This window comes from Parasteatoda tepidariorum, chromosome 9 (assembly GCF_982258835.1).
Source record: "Parasteatoda tepidariorum strain Cologne lab strain chromosome 9, Ptep-v5.0, whole genome shotgun sequence".
Lineage (NCBI taxonomy): Eukaryota > Metazoa > Arthropoda > Arachnida > Araneae > Theridiidae > Parasteatoda > Parasteatoda tepidariorum.
In genome coordinates this window covers 1,625,730-1,650,936 of record NC_141763.1, presented here as the reverse complement: position 1 = coordinate 1,650,936, position 25,207 = coordinate 1,625,730, and the positions used below count along the sequence as shown (strand labels likewise).

At 30.7% G+C, this 25,207-nt stretch overlaps 1 long non-coding RNA gene across 2 annotated transcripts in view; it reads right to left on the bottom strand.

Annotated features, from left to right (window-relative positions):
* Positions 1-25,207, bottom strand: part of LOC147803236 (uncharacterized) — a 107,340-nt gene that overhangs the window by 41,212 nt on the left and 40,921 nt on the right. For both annotated transcript variants that reach the window (XR_015428934.1, XR_015428935.1), the window contains exons 5-6: positions 23,359-23,410; positions 5,251-5,293 (exon numbers count right to left, since the gene is read on the bottom strand). This is a non-coding gene — a long non-coding RNA (uncharacterized LOC147803236). The remainder of the gene's footprint in view (positions 1-5,250; positions 5,294-23,358; positions 23,411-25,207) is intronic.

The following is a 25,207-nucleotide window of genomic DNA, read 5'->3' as shown; positions in this document are numbered from 1 at the left end:
AAAAATCATGTTTCAAATTTATTTTCGTAATTTTTGAAGTTTTAAAAAACAATTTCAATTACATAATCCTTGTCAATAAACCAGCAAATTTAAAACATAAATTACAATTTCAACAATATTCAAACTTTAAAAAAGTAAAATATAAAAATCATACTTTGTTTTTTTTTACTACTTTAGTAGTAATACTTTTTTTTTTACGCCGCACTTTAAATAGTTTAAACTACCTATGATATAAACACACACAAAAAACTGCTATTGTGATTGTATATTTATTTTTAAAAAAAATTGTATGAATTTTATTTTGCAAAATGCATTTTTGGTTACATATTTTAGCTAATAATAGCATAAAATTTAAAAATGCAACTTTCGTGTTCAGTTTATTATCCTGAATTAATTCAATATTATGCTTAAGAAAATTTTTTATAAATGAATAAGTATTTATTTTTTGCTGTTTTTCAGAGAGAAGGCTGAAAAATAAGGAAAAAGGTAAGCAAAAGTAAATAAATGAAGGGTTAAGAATTATTTGCATCTCTAGTAAAAAACTTAAGATTCTGTTGTTGTTGTTGTTCCCGTCAAGTAACATTTTTTCTCTTTCTCACTCTGGTTGAACGTAGAAGTAACGACGCGCATGCGCACTGCTTAAAACAAAAAAGAAAAAGAACTGAATTTTAATCGTCAGTCGATATGTAGAATTTCATGTAGCTGTTGAGCTTTAATTTGAAATGTAAACACTTTCTTTTCTTTTATTAAATATTCAAAATATTCTTAGATTTGACTGTTGAATTAGAATTGCGTCGATTTCCTCTTAATAGAATTTTTAGACCTACATTGATCACTTCTTAATAAAATTTCTAGAATTAGATTTATAGATGAACCACCGTTAGCAGTTGTTTCTTATGCCACTTGCCAATACCAGCAAGCCTGCTTGGTGAAAGTATGTGAATTTAGGGCAAAAGTGCGTCTCTTGTGCTTCTGTGGCGCCATCTATGGCCAAAAATACGAAGTCAGTCACATGCACGTCATAGCCCATTTACAGGGCGGACCCATTCATATATCCATTTATTCATCCACAGATCGTATTTTTGACCTGAACCAGAGAACGATCAATCTCCAATTCATTTTTTGTATTTTGTAACCGTCGTTGAACAGCCAGTTTTTTGATTTACAACAACTAATGTTCAACTCCGTAGCCTTGTAATTTTGAACCAATCCAGAAAAAAGGAAACTCCCGGATCAGTACTTCCAGAGGTATGATTTGTTTTTTGAATATAAAAGACTTTGTGACCCGACAGATATAACGAGCGCCAGTCACCATTTATTATATGGGAAGTCTTCGGCAGGTGGTGATTTAACCCACGACCTCTTGGACATGGGCCCAACGCCTTATTAACCAAACTAACCTGGCTTTAATTAAAATTATCTTAAATATTCCCATTTCCTATTTTGGATCAAAATTTCAGGTGAAAGAATACCAAAAACGATTTTACGTATGTATAGATATTTCTTATATATAAACCAGTATACTTTTAATAAAAAATGACATTGAATAAAAAAAAGCAAATTTTGAATAAAAATTCTCAAACCAAATGTCCTTCTCTGTTTGCATTATATCAAAAAGTTTACCCATTTTTGTCAAAAATTAGATTAGAATAAAACAACTTTGTGAACAACATCGCTTAACCTTATGACAAATTTTGGTTCAGCTCTTGTCCAGAAAGTGGATTTTAACGTCATAATCAATCCCGCCTCTTTTTGAGTCACGTGAAGACATTTTAAGCTAATTTTGAGTTATAATTTTAATAAATTCAGATTAATTTTGAAGAATGATCAGTTGATTTTTGAAAGTTTTTAGTTATAGACTAGTTAAAATAATCAACATTACTCGATTACCCTACGTATGCAGGTTGCTCGTTCTTAATATTAATTTTACCTCTTTGAGTATTCCGCTATATCACAAGAACTTTTAACGAAAATTAAAAAATTTTCGTGCAAAATTATAAATTTTTTTATCTATAGATAAATTTAAGTCAAAATTTTAATAATTATTTATTATAAACTTTATAGTTATTTTATTCTATAAAAATTAATTAAAAATTATAATAAAAATTTATTTTATTTAATAAAAGCCGAAAAAAATTGAATTGTAAGGTTTACATTTTAGCATCGTTTTAATTAATCTAATTTAAAATATGAAATACAAAATTTGGTAAAATCAGACAAATAGTTTCTGAGAAATTGAATTTTGAAAAAGTCGTTTCTTTTCAAAACTGCGTAAGTCTTATGTTTAAGAATTAATTTCTCAGTAACTATTCGGGCGATATCTTTCAAATTTCGTATTTCACCATTTAAAATTGCAAATTGATGCAAAACTTGTATACGAATTCAATTTTCTTTACTACTACTGAATAAAATAATAAAAGATAAAAAGTATTTACTAAGAGTTTTACTTTGCTTGAAATTATTTCTGGATAAACGAAGCTCATGTGAAGCTTTGTGTGAAAAATCTTTCAATTTGCTTAAGAAGTTCAAGCAATGATGAAATACGTAAAAAGTAAAATTAATATTAAGGGGTCCATATTCAGGACCACTCTCCTGTTCTAACCACTAAAACCTTATTTCTCAGATTGCGGCTACCTCCTATTCGAATCCGCCAAGAAAATGATATGTTTATTCGGAGAAAGTACGCTTTTGTGTCCGATTTCGTAACTTAAAATATCGTTTGCACAAATTAATAAACACACATAACCCCTTCGAAGCATTCAGAATGAGCCTTAGAACGTAAAGATCCAATCATTAGATCAAAAATTATTTATGGTAATCCATTAATATACACTCATGTCCATAAATTAAGGATAATGAAGTTCAGGCACAGAAAGAGACAGAAGCCAAACAAATTTGACTTATTTGTAAAGTCTATGTATTAAGCAAAAAGTAAAGAGCAAAAAAGAGGCTATATGTTTGACATAATTAATAAAAATTGCGATTTTTACTCCGTGGAGCAAATTTCAAAAAAGAACCTATTTACAAAAAACAGTATAACATGGTTAGTATGATGGTTAATACGGAGTATGTCTCTCGGACGATGCAATACAGACCGTACAACGCCTAGGCATGCTGAGTATCAAATTATCAATCTAATCTTGGGGAATATTACACCACTCATCAAGCAATACCCTCCGAAAGTTTGGTAGACAGGTGGGAGGGGGTTGACGGGCTGCAATTCATCGGCCAAGCATATCCCACACATGCTCTATTAGATTCAAGTCCGGTGAGTATGCTGGCCAATCCATACGGGTGATCCTTATATACCCCTCTCTTACACTCTCGTCATTGTGACGTACTACCAGCGTCATCTAGCGGTTTCCAGTAATTTGCATATTCTTCAGGATGTGTGTGATAGTTCTACAGGTGAAATTTTAATTTTAGAGTTTGATTTCCGTGTGATTTTGAATTATCCTTAATTTGTGGACACGAGTGTATATATATATATATATATATATATATATATATATATATATATATATATATATATATATATATATATATATATATATATATATATATATATATATATATATATATATATATATATATATATATATATATATATATATAAATATAAACTGCTGTTTGTAGAAAATGCAACACCATGAAGGAATCATCAGAATCAAATGAAATTCGTAGCAAATGTCAATTATAGGATATTATGCAAATTAATAAAGTTTCAGAGCCATCGCGCGTGCGTGGCGCGCGCAGCGCCCTCTGAATTGATGCTGAAAGCGTATAAATAAAGTGCTGTAGCGGGACGTTGAAAATAGTCTATGATTATTTGATAGTGGCAAACGTTTAGTGAGACCTGAGTATGCCTCCACGACGGAAGAATAAGAAATTCAAGCAACTTACGGAGTTTGAACGAGGGAGGATAATCGGCCTTCGAGAAGGAGGATTATCCTATCGCGCAATAGCAGCTCGTATGCAGCGGAACAGTTCCACAGTGATGCGAGTTTGGAAGCAGTGGACCGACGAGCACCGAACAACTCGAAAAACAGGCACTGGACGACAGAAGGTGACGTCAGAGCGCGATGATCGACACCTGCTCCGCATGGCGGTGAATGATCGCACAGCTTCCTCCAGGCAGCTGGCAGCACATTGGTCTACTGCTACAGATGTACAATTGTCGGCTTCGTCAATTCGTCGTCGTCTGCTGCGCCGTGGATTGCGTGCAAGGGTGCCATTATACAGGATTCCCCTCACGGCGGATCATCGACGGCTGCGTCGGCAGTGGGCTTTTGAGCACAGAGACTGGCGAGCTGATTGGCACCAAGTTGTCTTTTCAGATGAATCACGCTTCAATTTGTGGACCCATGATGGCCGTGTTCGTGTTAGACGTTATGCCGGTCAACGCTGCCTTCCTGAGTGTATTATTGAACGACATAGTGGTCGAACACCCGGAGTTATGGTCTGGGGTGCGATTTCGTATCATGGACGATCCAATTTGATACGAATTGAGGGTAATCTCAATAGCAACAGATACGTCCGTGAAGTGCTACAGCCCGAAGTCGTTCCTTTTCTTCAAGGCATCCCTGGAGCTATCTTTCAGCAGGATAATGCACGCCCACATGTTGCGCGGACTGTTAGAGACTTCTGTTCAGCACAACGCATGCAACTTCTTCCTTGGCCTGCTTATTCGCCGGATATGTCGCCTATTGAGCACGTGTGGGATATGGTTGGTCGGCGTCTCACTCGTGATCCGCGTCCTGCAGTTTCCAAAGACGAACTTTGGTTGCGCATACAAGCGATATGGAATTCTCTTCCTCAAGCAGATATTCAACATCTGTTTGACTCCATGCCACGTCGTATAGCAGCACTTATTGCAGCGCGTGGTGGCTGCACCAAATACTGATTTCGGACGCTTAATTTGTTTCTTTTGTTTTGAAAATTTCATCATTTATTTGTATCAGTACAAGTCGTTTCTGCATTAAATTTCATTTGATTCTGATGATTCTTTCATGGTGTTGCATTTTCTACAAACAGCAGTTTATATATATATATATATATATATATATATATATATATATATATATTTGTGTACTGCAAATCAAAATTCATGTTTATACAGCAGAAGTTTTCCATTTGTGTTGCATTTTTGAAAGAAAATGAAGCAGGTAGCAACAGGTATTAAAAAATTTAAATTTTTGGACAAAACACGTGAAGAATAAAATTGAAAAGACAAGAGAATTATAATGTTACCTGTATTTTGTTGTACTAGCTCAATTGACATTATAACTCTTTCCTGTAAGAAAAACAGTTGCTTTAGCAAAACTATAGTTCAAAAAAAAAAAAGAAAGAAAAGAACAGCAGTATAAATAGTACAATCAAAAATGCAGGACATGTAATGACTCCCTCCAGGGTTGAGAAGAATTTAGGCCAGACGTAACCCCCTATGTGTTTTTCAAATTCCGATTCTTTGATTAATACATTATATAAGATATATAAAACACATACTCTATATTTATCAAATTACACTCTCACTGTGTAAAATTTTAATCGAAAAACCATATTGTTTCTCTTTTGCTTTTACAACTCTTTTATTGACAATTTTTTTCCTTCTGTTTTTCATATTCAAAATATCACATTTAAGTAATCCCTTTTTTTCTCATTGTACCTCATCGTACTTCATCGCAGAATTCATTACAATTTCAAATTTACTTGGGCAACTAATTTTTTTCAGAAATGGTTAAGTTTTAATTCAGAAATTTTGATGTGATGATGATGTGACGCTTCGAAATTGAGTGCTGATCATATTCTGATGTGCTAAAAAGACGAAAGGAATCTAAGAAAGAATTTTTAAAGAATATTAAAGAATCTTTTGACCATTTTCACATGGTAATAAAAATTTAAATATTTTAAACATATTATGACACTCAGGGACATACTTAAGGTCTTTAGCGACTCCTGGCGAAACATTGAGACATTTTATCATGGTTAATAAATATCAGATTTTGTTTAACAAGGTATAAATTAAACGTAAGATTTTTTTTATTCCAATTATTATTCCTTACTTTTTAAAACTGTTTTCATACTTAACAATCAAAAATCTGACGAAATGCATAAATAGTTTTTAAAATTATTTAACTAAAATTGTTAATAGTATTAATAATCAAAAAATTTTATTATTTATTCACTGCAAACTAATTGCTGAATAAATTAGCTTATTTAGCCAGTTTTTTATTTCAAAATAAAACTCAAAACATTAAACTGGGTGCCACCAAAAAACAAGCACTTTTTAAGTACTTTTTAAGCACACAAAAAATATTTTTAATCACTTTTCAAAAAAAAAAATCATAGTTAGGATCTGTGCAGGAATAAAAATTATTTTTTTCTGTCGTTTTAAGTTCTTAATTTATAAACATAAAATCAATAAAATTCATAAACATTTTCAAAGACTTTACATAATCATAATAAAATAACTAGTTTCTGATAAATATTGCCGAGAAAATTGTGAAAATCATGCAGTTTTTGTAATTTAGAACGACAATCGACACAGCAAAGGAAAAAAAAATCTTTATAAAAGATACGAAATTAAGCACTTATCACAAATTCTGAATAAAAAAAGCACTTTTAAGGGCTTTTGAAAAACGCAAATCAAAAATAAGCACTTTTCAAAAACGCTATTGACCCTGTTAAAGAATGACAAAGACAGAGAACCAACTTGTCGAATTAAAAATAAATTAATTTAGTTGTGAAAACATTCTTAAATACAAATTATTCTAGGTTTAGAACAAGTCTTTATTCTTTATTTATACAAGAAATTACACTCTAACTACGCATTTAATACATTTCAAAATTAATTCATTATTTTCAATAAATGTATATGAAATGAAATTGTCATAAATGAAATATGTTGATTGCTAATAAAACAACAAATTAGTTTTCACACTGCAATGAGTGCTTTAAAATATGAAATGAATAATGAAAATTTATAATTTAAAAGTTACATTCTTATCTACTTTTAAGCTTTTAAACAAAACAAAAATGTTTTATTTATTTATTAACTTATTTCTTTGCGGACTTTCGTCGCATAACGAAAGCAAAATGTTTAAGTTTGTTAATGATGTTAATTATTACAAGCACTGTAGTGTTTTAATAATTACATGTTTTGCACGAGTTTATATGCAATATTTATATATTTCAATTTACACGTGATGAGTTTTTTTTCAGGAAATCTCTATATACTTAGTATTTGTATTTATTTTCAATGTATTGCATTACAATGTTAACTGATTGATACACGACCGTAAACAAGTGCAAACCGGTTTCAGTCGCGTTGTCGCGTGCCACAGTTGCGGACGCGTTTCTGTGACTTTATGTGATGTACTTATGTGTTTTACAGTTTTGTAATACGCAGTTATTTGCTTGTTTTGTGTGTAGCGTTTAAATAATCAATCGAAAAACTTCAACCACGTGTAAAGAAAAAAAAAGGCCGAGAGAGCCTGTTTGTAGGGCACTGGGCCCACATCCAAGAGTTCGTGGGTTCGATCCCCGCCGGCCGAAGATTCCTCGTGCTGTACATGGTGACTGATGCACGTTAAATCTGTGGAGTCGCAAAGTCCTCCATGTTTACACAACAAATCAATACCTCTGGGGGTTCTGATCCATGAGTTTCCTTGTCTTCTGGATTGGGTTCAAAATGACAAGGCTACGGAGTAAAACGTTAGTAGTGGTAAACCCAAAATCGGGTCCGCTGTTCAACGACGGATATAAAATAAAATAAAGTCACTGGTGGAAAAAAAGCTAAAGTAAAGGCCCTCGTGAATGCTAAAATATTTTCAAGCCTCGAAATATCACGAACATTTAAGGTTTCTGAAGTTAGGGAACGACGCATCAAAAAGAAAATTGAGTCAAGGGACGAATTGAGGCCGAAAAGAGAGAAAAGATGCGGCAGAATCTTATAGTGCGTCGAATAACTTAGCCAAAGACTGTATACTAATATTTTGAATAAATTGTTCTGAGAGAATTTAAACTTTTATATTCTCTTCAGTGACTCGCTTAAAGCAATCTTCTTGGAAAAATTATTAGAATTATTGGATTGTATACTACGTGGAGACAATTCAAGTTGGTTTTAATGGTCTTTCGTTTGGTTTAATTATGCAATTTGTTCCCCTTAATAACTAGGTTTTTTGTTGCTAGTATTAATTTTCATATAAATTTAATTCTAAAATTAAACTCCGTGACAAAACTGCGTTAGCACATGAACTAGTTTAATTTGTTTAAACTTTTTATTATTTTAAGTTGAACATGACAAACGAAATTGAACAGAATCTTACTGAATCTCTATTTGCATGTATACTTCTTAAACTACCACTAACACGGAAGAATAATATCAAACTTTGGTTTGTTAAGGAATTTTGATTTACCAGGAATTACAAACGACCAAACGAAATATAGCAATATTATAGCAGCTATAGACACAGACTTAAACGGCAGTTTCAGATATTTTGTTTCATCTTCCAGCTGCTAACAAATAGAATGCTCTTATAGGAAGTCTTATTGCGGAATTTATAGATTCTGAAAATAAACAAATTCTCCAACTTCTTTCTGCATTATAATTATCGGACGAAAAACCGTCACAAATGCAAACGCTGAATGGTACGGTGCGAAAAAAACCGGATCATCCTGAATAATATTTGACGTAATAATCGATTTCCACGATTGTGATTTGTGATTGCGACAATATCTCGCTCTGTTGCTACCCAGTCTCGATCACACACAACGTGATGCTGCACACACTGCTGAAAGCAACCGAGGAGCGATCAAGCACACTACCATGATGTTAAAACATCTCTCATAAGCAGCGCTCTAAATATGGTTATCTTAATACAGCGCTCCCGGCCGCTCATAAAAACAACAATGAATCATACAGAGATATCCATTGATAGAATTCTATCCAAAATAACATTCTGGTGTAAGAGTAATGTAGCACTACGATTATTCAATACCAATTTACTAGTATATAACACCGTTCATCAACCTTCTTCGGTCCGGTCTAAGTTTGACAATTTTACCAGGGCCCACTAAAGGAGGGAGTAGCTACAGTTCGTTCACCAGGAATTGGCACTTGGCTCCACCGATTCTGACGAAGAGTTTATTCCGGCGCAGGCATAAGAGGAGAAAAGTCTCCGCTCTTGGAATTGAGACAACCCTTAATGCATGCCAAACGTAAAGGGTGAATTCTTTTTCAGTCATTTACTTCGCTTCATCATCTATAATTCTACCTTTCGTTACTCTAATGAAATATATTACAGCAAAATGTCTCAAAAAGGACAAACTATAGACTCAAAAGAGAGAAATATCATGAAATTTATGAAATATTTAATGTTAATAAAATGCACGTAAGGATTGCTAAATAAATATTTTTGTCATCCGATTGCCAAATAGCAAGCTTGGTCAGGATTGTTCACTTCCTTCTCCCAAAGATAGAGAAATAATATCGTCGGATACCACGTGATGAAGGCGGAAACAACTGCCAACTCCTGGTGAATGATCTATTATCCGGATATAATATCTAATATCTAATTAGAATATCTGATAAGTTTTAGTTCATAAAACAGTTAGCTCCTAGCATTACAATCTTATGAAACTTTCTTTTTCCTCTCGAAAAGATAAATTATAAAAACACAATTGTTTCATAATCAGCATTCATATAAAATAAATTAAACAGTCTTGCTCTAGCGCCTTCTTAAAAGAAAAAGATTGAAAAAATTTCCATTATTCGGAATTATTTTGCGTAAGCAAAATAGTTCTATCAATTATAATATATTAATAATAAGAATATTTAATACATAATATAATACATTTTTTTTAATCATGCGTTTTAATATTTACTTGCAATAGTTTTTATTCGCATTTTGCATTGATTAATTAATCTTTTTTTAAAAATAAGTTGTGACATTTTGTTCGATACTAAACATTTAAAATGAATTGATTCATTTGGTGGTAAGCAAATATTTGTATCAATTCAATATTTGTATTTATACTTTGCATGTAATCTTCGCATTGGGCAACAAATTGATTTATTTAATAAATTAGAGTTAAATTATACACGCATGGTTTTATTTTTAGTCCCAGAATTTTGTTCTTATTTTTCATTTTAAAAATTAAACGTAAATTTTTATCATTGCATATTGAAAATTTAAACATTTTTGTTACATTAAATACATAATCTCAGGAAACTAAAGCGGCAAAATATTACTCGATTAAAAACTTTGTTCGCTCCGAAAAATATTCAAACAAGAAATAACAGTATACATGTTTCAAACACTCAAAAACAGGCGCCCATTTTCAAAACTTGCCAGATGTGAGTCGGAAGAAACGAAAGGGATTTGAATTATAAAACGAAGAGCTGCTTATGAAAAATGGAATGAATAGCAGGAAGATACAAAAGTTAAAAAAAACCACAGACGCCAAAAGAGAAAGAAAAAAAAAGATACCCTGACCATTTTTCCACCCCTGTTTCTCATAAGCGTATAGCCGTCTTTCTGCCATCTCATATTAATTTTATTCACCATAATTGTCATAACATTTCTGCATTCCATGTTTCCGTTTTGCACACATTTAACATTTACAACCTTCTAACTTTACTTAACCTCCGAACTTACCATCTTCCGCTCGTTTGATGTTGACAGTGGATTTAATCGCTTCTATAGTGGGTTCATCTTGGCTAAACTAACTAGACTCAAACTTCTTCAAATCCTTACAGAGATCTTTCTTTAAGAACTTAACAGTTTTTTCCCCGTTCGTTATAAAATTAGGCCTTTTAACAAAAACCAAATTTAGATCTCTTACAGATTCTATTAGCTTTAATGATCACTGTGGTATTTACTACATTCATTGTCAGTGAGAGATTGGCTATATCGGATAAACTAGACGCGCTTTAAAATTTAGACTTAAAGAAACATAATTGCCTGCTATCAAAACATCATCCATTGCAGCAAACTGTTGGAATTATGGGCATAAATTCAATTTCGACGATGTCGAAATTATTTCCATCACTGCCACATAAGCTCATCTTGGAATCTTATTTTATTCAAATAAATGCGTATTCCCCTCTCAACGATATCAGATCCTCACCACTTCTCCATAACGAGTGGAAATGCATTATACCTTGATTTGTCTCTCACGGTCACTGTGGTTTCTCTTGTTCTGTGGATCTTTTATCTCTCTCGAGTACTGTGGTTTTTTTCTAGCTCTGTTTCTCACTTTTATTTTTTCCATTTTTTGTGGACAACTTTTTGTTTTATTTTAAACTTACGTTTCTTATCATTCACGTTCGGCTTGTCTTGAAAATGGGCGCCTGCTTTGAGCGCTTGAAACATGCCGACTGTTATTTCCCATTAGTATGTTTTTTGAAGCGAACGAAATTTTTAATCTTGTAAAATCTTTGTTATAATTCAAAAATGGAAAGTTCACATTACTTTTAACTATATAATAATGCATAAAAAATGTTTGATAAATAATTAGCCGAAAATACGTCTTCACTCAATTTATTTTATAACAAATGAGCATCTTCAAATTATATTAGTAGGGGTGCACAATCTTTTTGAACGAAGGGCCACATGGACAGCAGATTAACCAACGAAGAGCTGCAAGCCAAAGTACTTAGACAAACATGTTTAGTAATTGTAAGTGGTGATTACTATATAAACATCATTGTTCAAGGCACTAAATTATTTTTATCAGTTAACCTTGTAATAATACGTTGGTATAAAATTAAATATTTTTAAACGTTTAAAATAAAAATAAAAACTTTGAAATTGATTACTTAGAAAATAAAATACAATCAGAATAAACTTATCAGGAAAAAAATTCCGATTAAATTAAAATAATTAAAAACAATGGGAATATTCATGTTTGTTTTAATCACATTATATAATACTTAAGTCCACTTAATCATAAATTTTAACATAAAAAATTTGTTCAATGAATTAAATTAAAAACAATTAATATTCTAGTTATCAACATTAATGAAAATTAAATACTTTGATTTAAAGAAAGTTCTTAGCGTTAAAAATGATTAAAATTGAAACCCTTGCAGCTTAAAATAAGATTCAACATTTATTAAGGAATATACTTAAACTTTGAACGATTTATTTTTGGCTGAGAAAGGGGCAAAGGGCTGAGAAAGGAAAGAAAGAAAACATTAATTTTGAAGGAACTATTTCCTTAATAAATAAAAAAACTATAAGATACTTGCTTACAATTCCTTATGACCCATACTTTTTAAACATAACACTATTAACAATTAATTCACGTGTGTTAGCAATAAATTAAAATTTGCATTACTTTATGATACTTAAATTTATTATTATTTTTTTTACAGTTAAAATTTAATGATATACAAATCATTTCTCTGCATATAATTATAAATGATGTAAAATGGTTAAAAAATTTTCTTAATGGCATATTCCACAATTTGAAACATTTTAAAATATTGTGATGGTTTGATCTACTTGATCATGTGATAGCTTTTTCGGGTTATTAAATGAAAATTTAATGATTTTGTTTAAAGACTGCTCCTTAACCTTGAACATGACAAATTCATTTATACAGAAGCTGTTGTGGTCAGTATTAATTTTAGGGCATATAACTTAATTAGTTTGGGAATTTGTCCCATATGGAGCTCTTCCTTTCCAGATTTTTAAATTGCGAGAATACGAATCGAGATATGTGATTTTCAAATTGCGCGAAGACTCACAATGTATAATTTTTAAAACGTGTAAACATGAATAGCGATATGTGGTTTTTAAATCACGTGAATATAAATCGTGGTGTGTGATTTTTGAATTGCGAGAAGAGTAATAACGTATGATTTTTTAAACGCTAAAATATGAATCGCGATTTGTGATTTTAAATCTCAAAAATACGAATCGCGATAGATGATTTTTAATGTTAGTATGAAATCTCGTTAATGTTAATATGAAATGCAATTTTCAGACCGCGAGAATACGAATTACGATGTGTGACTTTTAAATTGCGACTGTCAAAAAATAAACGTGCGAAAAAATACTTATATTTGCGTTGATATCGACACAGAGCAAGTGAGTGATTAATTTAATACGCGATTCAAAACTCGCATGCCGTGAAAATATAGTGATAAGGATATGAGGATGTTTTGAACCGTGGGGAAAGGCGTAGGTTCCCATCGTAAATAAAAAGGGATTTTAATAGTTATAACTACCGAAAAAAACTATTAAAATCCCTTTATATTTACGATGAAATCGGCATAACTAGCGTCAAAAAGTAATGTATTTAAATGCCCGGGATTCGAGTAAAAAATATTAGGACGTTCGAAACCTTGTTGAAATGTGTAGCAATAATAATTGCCAAAATAACGATTCATAAATAATTTGATTTGCGATAAAATCGTCACAAATAAACCACTTCAAAAAATGGTTAGCTCAATGAGTGAATCGTTACTCGCAATTCACAATAATGTCGTGCTAAAAATATCGCGATTTTGAAAACTAGCAATAACTGCCGAAAAAATGATCAAAAGTCATTTAGATTTACGATGCTGTTTACTCAATTAAAGCGTCTCATAACTTTCAAGACGTTCGAACATATTTCGATTTCATAAAAAAAAATATCGTGATTTCAGAAACTACGTGAAAATGGGTAGCAATAATTATCGAAAAGTCATTGAATTTTCGACGAAATCACCACACACGAAGAGGGTCAATAATAATGTCGAATTAAAATATTGGGATTTACAAAACTATGCGTAAATCCGTAGCATTAACCATTGAGAAACTACATTGGTTGAGATTTTGTGCATCAAAAATTTGATTGCGCAATATTATTTTATTTTAAATCCGTCGTAGAACATCCGAACCAGTTTTTTGGGTTTACGACTACTAATCTTCAACTCCTAATTTCGAACCAATCCAGAAGACAAGGAAACTCCTGGATCAGTACCCCCAGAGGTATGATTTGTTATGGGAACATGAAGGATTTTGTGACTCGACAGATTTAATGTGCATCAGTAACCATTGTAGGCTGGGATCGAACCCAAGAACTCTTTGAAATGGGCCCAGTGCCCTACCAACCAGGCTATCCCAGCCTGATTGCGCAATTTAAAATTACCGAACTTTTATTTATTTATTTTTTAAAATTGTTAATTTTAAAAATTATGCTTAGGTTGCTGCCGCAGGCTATACATACGGCTGTACAGGTCGTATGCTGTGCCCCTCTACTTAAAACAATTAAAAATAAATTTTTTTAAATGATTTGGTCAGACATTTGCTCAATATATCCTTCAATGATGTTTATTTTTAAAGATCAAGTGCCATTGCCTGGATTACATTTGTCCGGTATACCATTACAATGCTCGTAAAGTAACTACATAGCCCCGTTTGGCCAATACTTTCAAAATTAAAAAAACTGAAATATTTATAATTTCAACGTTCAATAAATATAAATTTATGAAGAGTTTTTAAGCAGCAATACATTGCCAAAAAAGTATTATGTTTCCCCAATTGTGACAATTTTCTTTTGAAATAAATTGAAAAGTATGCATTAAGAGTTTGCTTGTGTGATTATTTAACAAATGAAGATTTCTTTTAATTGAATGAGACATTTCTTCTTATCCTACCACAAACACCACATTCAATTCTCCTATTTTAGGCAAAGCATAGAAATTCTATAAAATGTGGTGTTATTTTCATTGAACTATGCTTACATTACATTCATTAAGACACAAAAAAATTTCATGCATGAATTTTTTTTTAAGAAATAGAATGGGGCGTATAAGCACCCATTCACCAAAACAATGAACAAACCATTTAGCTGAATGCTTGTTATTATGAATTTTTTTTATTTTATTTACTGACTTGCAACTTTAATCCATCATAAAAACATAATGATAAATCTCAAATGGAATAATTATGCATTTTCAAAAACTTTCATTTGTCATTTAACGTTTTAAGTTAAAAGAAAACTTCAATAGCATAAAAAATTTTCTCAGCAGAAAGTGTTCTCTCCAATTGAATTATTGTTAGTTTTTGGGTGTCTTAACAGCCTTTGACAATTGCAGAAAAATAAAATTAGTGAAAAAAATACCCCACAATGTTAATAAAAAAATATTTATTGAAATGGCGCGTATGCTCAACTTTGGCCGAAAATGGGTTAAAATGAAGTGAATCTAAAATTAGACCACACGAAATTTTAGATAAGAGTAAAAACAAAATTAAGACGATTAAAAGTGATAAAAAAATTGAAAAGCGAATTAAGGCAAATAAGAAGGACTGCGTTAGACTTTAGAATGAACTGGCCCTTAGTACCTAAAACTTTTTTACCAATAAAATAGGTCCCTATCAAATATAATATTAAACTTCCACTTTAAGATATACACGAAAAGTGAATAATTTATGATAAATATAAAAATACCGTTGTTTTTGAATCAGTAATAATTTCATAAGATATTGAAACTGAAATATCTAGATTAGTTGTAATATTAATGAAGGGATTCATATTAATCAAGGGATTCATATTAATCAGATTCATATTAATCAAATGCTTCATATTCATCAGATTCATATTAAGATAATTTTATTTTAGTCTGGGCAAATATGAATTCCAAAATGCCGTTTAAAAGCAAAAGTAGAATAATTTATATCTTTCTTTTCAGCACTAGTCACTTTATATTTTAGTTAACTAATCACTTATGCTTTCTTGGGCGCTTTCTGAGAACAGCTTTATTTAAATAAAGGATTTAAAACTTCTAACACTGGATTAAATGAATCAAAACTCCGACCCAAATCGGCTCAGATACGACCTATAATAACGAGAAATATATGAACAAAGTGCTTTATTATTATTATTATTTTTTATAATTATAATATACTTCCGATATTATTATGTTATAAAAGGATACGAATTCCACTTTTGTATGCATCAAAATTACTAAGTATTTAAACTATTAAATCAGAATACATATTAACTATTTTTTCGTTACATAAATTTACTTTAAAATAATTAGTATAACAAAGAATTAGTATAGTTATGTGGTGACTAGTGCACGCTAAATCTGTTGGGTGACAAAGTCCTCCATGTTCCGTTAACAAATTATGCCTTTGAGGATTGGAGATTGATCGTTCTCTAGTTCAGGTCAAAATTACGTCCTGTAGATGATTGATTGAATGGATGGATGTATGAATGGGTTCGCTCTATAAGTGGGTGTGACGTATGGGTGTGGCAGTTGTCGAATTCTTGGCCATAGATGCCGAAACTGGAGAACAAGATCACACCCCCAGTGCCTTAATGGCTACGACAATAACAAAAATAATAGTTATCTATAAAAATGAAATTGAAATGCCTGCTCTATGGTAAATAATGGCTACATCTATACATAATAATAAACGAGGCTGTGTGTGTGTGTGTCTGTAATCACAATATATCGCCCCAGAAGCCTCGCCCGGGCACGAAACTCGGCCCATAATTGTGTTTTGACATAATGAAGAAGTATTTTCTTTATTTTTCAAAAATTTTGATTAGTTATTTAGTTATCAGTCATTTTGTAAGTCTATGCTTTTCGTCTGCTTTTTCTTCTTCAAAGAGCCATATTCAAAAAACTATTAAGAAATGCATATACTTTTCCCTACTCTTATAAATGTATGCTAATGCGAACCTCACAATTGAAATATTAATTTTCGACAACTTAAACCAATAATATACGAAGGAATTAATAATTTAATTATAAAGTTCGCATTAGTTTACATTTATTAAAGTGGAGAAAAGTTTAACTTTTGTATTAAAAATGTGGCAACATATTCGATGCGTAAATAGAACGTTTCGCTTTGATATATTTGTCGCTGTTCATAATTGTTATAATAAGTTTTTCTTCTTCTTTCCACGCTCTATTTTTTTTTTCTTAAGCGAAGACGATAATTTTTATAGCGATATTGTAGTACTTTGTACAACTAAAAATTCTTTTCACAACACTTTAAAAATATTTACTTTATTTTCTTTATATATACAGAGAACAGTCGGCAAAGAATTCGATTAGGTTGAAAAACATTTCGCTAAAAAGGAACGAATTCCAAAAGAAAAAATAAACAACTTAAAGAATAAAAATGCTGATGCCAGCCAATTTTTTGAAAGTTAACTTAGAAATAACAAACCAAACGATGTTAAATAACAAACCAAACGATGTTAACAAAATGACGTAGAAAGCGCAACTAGATCAAAATTATACAAGCACAACTAGATCAAATTATAATACCTGAGTGCTTGACGTAACAGATATAGAAATAGAATTTGATACTATAAAAAATTATATAGAAATAGAAATTGATACCATAAAAAAATTTATTCGTTTTCGTGTTCTTTTCATGTATTTAGCATTTTAGTTTTTTTTTTCTTAAGCGTTGTAGCTATATAATTTCAAACATCCTCAAGAGCTATAACACATCTACAGCAGAACTGGATATGAAGACAAAATTGCTGGACAGGAACACTTTAATTGTCCACTAATCTTCAGATTTCCTGCTATGTTTTAAAGAACTTTATTTGTGAAAACCTTCAGAGTGACGGACAGCTGGCCGCCTTAGGTGGCTAGTGATAAATAATGCTATATGATAAATAATGGCTGCCATATGCTATATCTAATGCCACTTACCAATGTCAGCAAGCCTGCTTAGTGTAACTAAGCTAATGTAAGGAAGAAGTGCTTCAGTGACGCCATCTCTGGCCAAAACTGTGAATTCAATGACACACACGTCACAGCCTATTACAGGGCGGACACATTCATATATCCACTTATTCATCCACAGATCATAATTTCAAGCTGAACCCGAGAACAATCAATCTCTAATTCAGTACCCCAGAGGTATGATTTGTTTTGTGAACATAGAAGACTTTGTGACCCGACAGAATTAACGTGCACCACTCACCATTTACTACACGGGGAGTTTTCGGTCGGCGGTGATAGAACTCACGACCTCTTGGACATGGACCCAACGCATTATTTACCAGGCTATACAGGCCCTACTTAAAATTCCAAATCTTACATATTTCTATTTCCTATTTGGGACCAAACCTTTTTGTGAAAAAAATTTCAAAAAAGTTCTTATAGATACTATAGATATTTCTTATGTATAAACCAGTTTACTTATAATGCAAAATGATATAAAATTGTAATTTTTGAATAAAATGTAATGAATGAATTGTAAGGCATACAATTTTTGCATCGTTAAAAAAAATGCAATTTAAAATGACGAAATGCAAAATTTAGGAAAATCATTCGAATTCCTGAGAATTTTTTTAAAAATGCATAAGTCGTATTGTTTGAAAAAGTCTTATGTTTAAAAATTAAGGGAATCTGTCGAACGCTTACATTACATTCATTAGGATATCTTAATTAAATGGTGCGTATAGACACTATACACCAAACCAATGAACGAACCATTTGTTGAACGCTTGTTTTCTTATGAATTTTTTTATTTTTTAATATTTTTTTCATTTACTGATTTGCAACTTTAATCCATCATAAAATCATAATAATTTATCTCAAAAGTAATAATTAGACATTTTCAAAAAATTTCATTTGTCAATAACCATTTTATGTTTAAAAAAACTTTAATAGTTTAAAAATTTCCCAACAGAAAGAGTTCACTCCAATTGAATTACAATTAATTTTTGGGGTTCTTAAGAATCCTTGATAATAGCAGAAAAATAAAATTAGTGAGAAATATACGTCATAGTGATAATAAAAAATATTTATTAAAACGGTGCGTTTGCACAACTTTGGCAGAAAATGGGTAAAAATTAATTGAATATAAGTGTAGACCACACGAAACTTTAGGGAAAAGTAAAAACAAAATTAAGAGGATTAAAAGTGATAAAAAAATTTAAAAGCGAATTAAGGCAAATAAGAAGGATTGCGCTAGAATTTGCAATGAACGGGTCCTTAGTACTTAAAACTTTAGAGGTATTTTTTAAGACAAATTTGGATTTTTGACGTCCAAAATATGGGGGTAGTAGTACACTGCTCCTAATAATTTCACAGGGGAACAATAAAAACTTAAGACTCATTAATACAGATTCACTTCTTAGCATAATTCGATAAATCACGATAATTTTTTTAAGCATATTGCACATTTTCGCACATAAATATAAAACGAATTTATCCGTAAATAATTGCATGTAAAGAATAATTTTAAGTATTTTTTATCATATTATTTAATAGCAGTTTAAAAACGTTCGAATAGCAAGGTATACTGATTTTCACATAATTTTGAAGTATTTAATTTTAAATGTTAGAATACAAAATTTAAGAAATTTCAACGAAGCATTTTTAAAGATTGGATTTTGCAGAAACTATTCAACCGATTTTATTCCATTTTTTTTCATTTGAAATTACTTTAAAATAAAGTAAATTTGTAAAATGATTTGCATACTTTAAAACTCAAAATTTATTAATTATTTTAAAATAAATTTAGAAAAAAAATGACTTTTATAAAAACATTTATAAAAGCTTGAAAAAGAATTCTCTTATTAATTTTAAGACAGAGTCACACAAAGAGACATAAGTATTTAAGAATCCAATTGAAAGATTATTTTCTGAAGTTAATAGGTAATATTTTTTTAGAAATATGCGCATTAAGATAACTCCCGAAATTTATCATAGTCTAAATGTTTTTGAACAAATCATTATTTCTAAATTTTTCTGCTTTAATGACTTTTGATTAAATTTCAGAAATTTCAGTTAAATAGTGGGAGCAATATAAAATACATTTTTTTATATATAAATACATAGCTTTCTTATTACTGTAAAGCCATTAATGTAAAATGCAGAAACATCCAGAGTTAGTTGTTACATCCCCGAAATTCCTCTTAATCTAAAGGTTTTGGAAAAATACAAGAGTTTTAAAAGAGGAAGTAGAAAAATTTATGTCTTTCTTTTCAGCGCTAATCAATTTATATTTTAGTTAACTAATCAATTATGCTTTCTTAGGCTCTTTCTGAGAACAGCTCCATCTAAATAAAGTTTTTTAAACTTCTAACACGGGATCTAATGAATAAAAATTGTGTAAGAAATCAGCTCAGATATGACTCATAATAACGTGAAAAATATGAACAAAGTGGTTTATTATTATTATTTTTTGGTTTATTATCATAATACTTCCGATATTATTCGATAAAAAAAGATACGAATTCTACTTTTTGTATGTATAAACATTACTAAATATTAAAAATTTATTTATTAATTCAGAATATATATTCAATTTTTTTTTATTTTCAAGTCATTAGTATAACAACGAATTTGTATAGTTATATGATGACCAGTGGACGTTAAATATGTCGTATCACAAAGTCCTTCCAGTTCCTATAACAAATTATGCCTCAAAGGTACTGGATTGGATATTGATCGTTCTGTTGTTCAGATCAAAATTACTGTATGTGAATGAATGAATTAATGAATGGATGTATGAATAGGTCCGCTCTATAAACGGGTGTGACGTATGGGTGTGGCAGAAATTGAATTCGTGGCCACAGATGACTCTTTCTCTCAATACTCGATCTAGGGGCTCCCTCGTCTTCTGGATTGGGTTCAAAATTACAAGACTAAGGAGTTCAACATTAGTAGTCGTAAGCTCATAAAATTTGGTCGGCTGTTCAACGACGGTTATAAATTAAAATGTAGTCATGTAGGAACGAAACGAAATTGAAATCGCTGCTATATGATAAATATATTTCTATTTATGAGGTCAAGCGGGTTTCCTTTATTAGTTTAAAGTATGTCGATCTTTTGAAGTTAGTTTATTATTAGTCTTAGTGTCGCTTGAATTTAATTCATAGTTGATTTTCAAATCCCATTAAATTAGTATTGTTTTAGATTAATTGCAAACCTATGCGTTATTAAAATAAATCATGTTTTGCTCTTAGTTGGTGTTTTCCATTTATGGTGCAAATATAGTTATTTAAATCATGTTATATATCATATAATAAATAGTAAATAAACTATTTTCTGTTAAATATTTCTTTTCTGCATTTCCAATATTAATTTAGAATTATCATTCAATAATTAAGTCTAAAATTAAGATTCCGTTATTCCTTATCAAATGGCCGGTATCAATTAAGAAAATATCAGACAAGCGCGCGTTAGAATCGATTTAAGTTTAATGTTGCTAAAATACAAAATTGATTTCTTTTTATGTAAAAAACTGTGAATATTAAATGTTGCAAAATCTTGGATAGCCGTGGTGGTTGAGGGGATAGAGCGCCCACCCTCATATGAAGTGGCTGGTTGAATTCTGCACCCGGCTTGCACCGACAGCAGTGCTAACGTAAAAATATCCTTAGTGGTAGAAGGATAATGGGTTCAAGGGATCTTGAAAGGCTTTCGTTTTTTTCCGCTCCATGTTCCGCAAATGCGGGTTAGTTTCATCGAGAAGTCTTCCACGAAGGCGAATTTCTCCCTATACATGATCCAGGAGTTTCCTTGTCTTCTGGATGGGGTTCAATATTACAAGGCTACGGAGTTGAATATTAGTAGTCGTAAACCCGAAATTGGGTCAACTTTTCAATGACGATTATAAAAAAATTACAAATTTTGTAGAATATGCATAAAAAAATAACCATAAAGAAGTATTGCTTCTGGGTTTTTTTAAAAGCATTTTTTTAAAATTTGTATTAAATAATTTGTTTTGATACTTTTACTTCATTCAAGTTATTTTGGTATTGAACTAAATTGGTAAAATATTTTTGAAACGAGTGTGATATACTAATAGCCAATTTTACGGTGCATTTCGTATATTGATTGGTAAATGAAATATTTTCTATCAAATGTCAATTTATTTAAAGTTATTGGAATTGATTTACAATAAACATATAGTTGATAAATTCCGCTTAAACAATATTAGTAACAATCATGTAAGCATTAAAAATTATTCAACCGGAAAAAATCTTTCAAAAACCATGTTTCAAATTTGTTTCCATAATTTTAGAAATTTTACAAAATCAAATTCAATGATATATTCTTTGTGGATAAACCAGCGAATTTCAAAACAAAATTTGTAATTTTAACAATATTTAAATTTTGAAAAAGGAAAATTTAAAAATCATACTTTATTTTAATTCTACAAGACGTAGTATTTTTTTCAAGTCACTCTTCAAATTCTTTAAACTATCTATGATATAAACACAGATAAAAAATTGCTATTGTATTTTTATATTTATTAAAAAAAAACTTTTGCGTGAATTTTATTTCGCAAAATGCAATTTGCTAACATATTTTAGCTAATAATAGCATAAAATTTATAAATACAACTTTCTTTTTCAGTTTACTGCCCGAATAGATTCAATATTATACATAAGAAAAGTTTACTATAAATCTATAAGTATTCATTTCTTGGCAGTTTTTTAGTGGGAAAGGTTTTAAAAAATAAAAAAAATATCTCTGCAAAAATAAATAAATAAAGGGTTAATAATTATTTGCATCTCCAGTAAAAAACTTAAAATTCTGTTGTTGTTTCTAATGCCACCTGACAATACCAGCAAGCCTGCTTGGTGAAACTAAGCGAATTTAAGGCAAAAGTGCGTTTCTTGTGCTTCAGTGGCGCCATCTATGGCCAAAAATACTAATTCAGTCGCGCGTACGTCGCAGTTCATTTACACGGCGGACACATTCATATATTCAATTATTCATTCACAGATCGTGATTTTAACCTGAAACTGAGAACGATCAATCTTTAATTCAGTACCCCAGAGATATGATTTGTTTTGTGAACATAGATGACTTTGTGACCCGACAGGTTTAACGTGCACCATTCACCATTTACTACACGTGGATTCTTCGGTCAGCGATGATCGAACTTATGATCACTTGGACATGGGTCCATCACCATAACAAGCAGGCTATCCTGGCAGTACTTAATATTCTATATCTTAAATACTTCCATTTCCCATTTGGAATCAAACCTTTATGTGAAGAAAATTTCAAAAAATTTCTTATGCATGTATAGATATTTCTTATGTATAAACCAGTTTACTTATAGTGCAAAATAACTTAACAAAATTTTAATTTTTGAATAAAAAATATTAATTCTCAAACCAAGTGTCCTTCTGTGTTTGCATTATATCAAAAAGGTAACACAGTTTTGTCAAAAACAGGAATAGAATAAAAGACCTCTGTAAACAGCATCACTTTACCGTGAGACAAGTTTCGGTTTGACATAATCCGTTTATCAATAAAAAATTAGATAGCTACATTAAAAAAGCAACAGATATTAGAAAATTTAAATTTTTGGACAAAACACGTAATGATTTCAAAATTGATAAGAATGAGAATTTTAATCTTACCTGTATTTTGTTGTACTACGTTATACAGCTCATATCACATCATAGCTCTTTCCTATAAGAAAAATTGTTGCTGTAGTAAAACCATAGTTAAAAAATAAGAGCAGTCTAAATAGTACAATTAAAAATTCAGGGTATGCTACTACTCCCTATGGGGGTTGGAAAAGATTGGGTTCCGTCTCCAGACATAACTCCCTCATGTTTCTCAAATTCCAATACTTTGAACAAGATATTATAACGAGCATACTATGAATTTAAATTATAACTTTACAAGCTCAATGAGTGACAATTTAATGGAAAAACCACATCGTTTTTCTGCTGCTTTTATAACCTTTTTGTAGATAATATTCTCCCATTTGGGTTTTCATACTCAAAATATCATATTTAGGTAATCGCTTTTATCAGTGTACCAAATTCATCGTGAAATCCATTACTGTTTGAAATTTATTTTGTCAGCTAGTTTTTTTCAGCCAGGATTAAGTTTCGACATTTTGATGTGATGTTAGTACCAGTTGCCTCTTCTCACATCACGTTACGTAAATCTATATCGTTTAAATAATTTTCAGACCATTTTTGCATGGTATTTAAAACTCAAATATTTTCAATATATTACGACATTCTGAAACGTACTAAAACATTTTAGCGGCTCTGAGAGAAACATTGAGACATTTTATCATGGTTAATAAAAATCAGAATTTGTTTAACAAAGTATAAATTAAACAAAAGTCTTTTTTTAATTCCAATTATATTTTTTCATTTTTTTTTATAAAGGTTTTCACATTTAGCGATCAGAGAACGCTGACAAAATCTAAAAATAACTTTCAATATTATTTAACAATGGTACTGCAACTAAAACTCTTAATAGTATTACCAATAAAAAAATTTATTATTTATTCAGTGCAAACTAATTACGGAATATATAAGTTTAATCAGTTATTTTTTTTAAGTCAAATTCAAAGCAATAATGAATGGCAAAGACAGAGAACCAACTTGTCGAATGAAAAGTATATTAATTTAGAAGAGAAAACATTTTTAAATAAAAACTCTTCTTGGTAGAACAAGTCTTTATTCCTTATTTACAAGTAGATAACTACACATTTAATAAATTTTAAAATTACTTTTATTTAAATAAATATAGATAAAATTAAATGGGCATAAAATAATGAAATATATTTCTTGCCGAAGAAATATATTTAGTGCTAATTAAACATCAAATTATTTTATACACTGCATTGAGTACTTTATGAAAATTATATATGATATGAATAATGAAAATTTATAATTTAAAAGTTACATTAGCTACTTTTAAGCTCAGAAGAAAATATTTTTTCTTTATTTATTTACTTATTCCTTTGATGTACTCGCCACTCTCACCAGTTTTAACCAGTTTCTCACTAATATTTTCATTCCCGCAAGCTTGGCGAGAAAAAGTTTCATTTTATTTTATAACCATCGTTGAACAGCTGACCCAATTTTGGGTTTACGACAACTAATGTTCAACTCTGTAGCCCTGCAATTTCGAACCTAATCCAGAAGACAAGGGAAAATTTGTACTTTTCGACGGAACTAATCCACATTTACGTTACATGGAGAGGAAGACCACGAGAACCTTCTACTGTCAGCCTGGCGGCAAGGGGACTCTAACTCATGATCCATCAGCCCTGTGGCCGGTGCAAGCCGGATACGGAATTCGTATTGCCCAGCCGTGGCTGGGATTCGAACCCGGTTCACCTTACGTTTTATCCCCAGAGCCATTGCGGCTCATCAATAAAGATTTTGAAGAAAAGGCAACCCCGGATAAACATCCTCAGTCTAAGGGGGGAAGTTAATAACTGGCACTTACCTTCGTCGC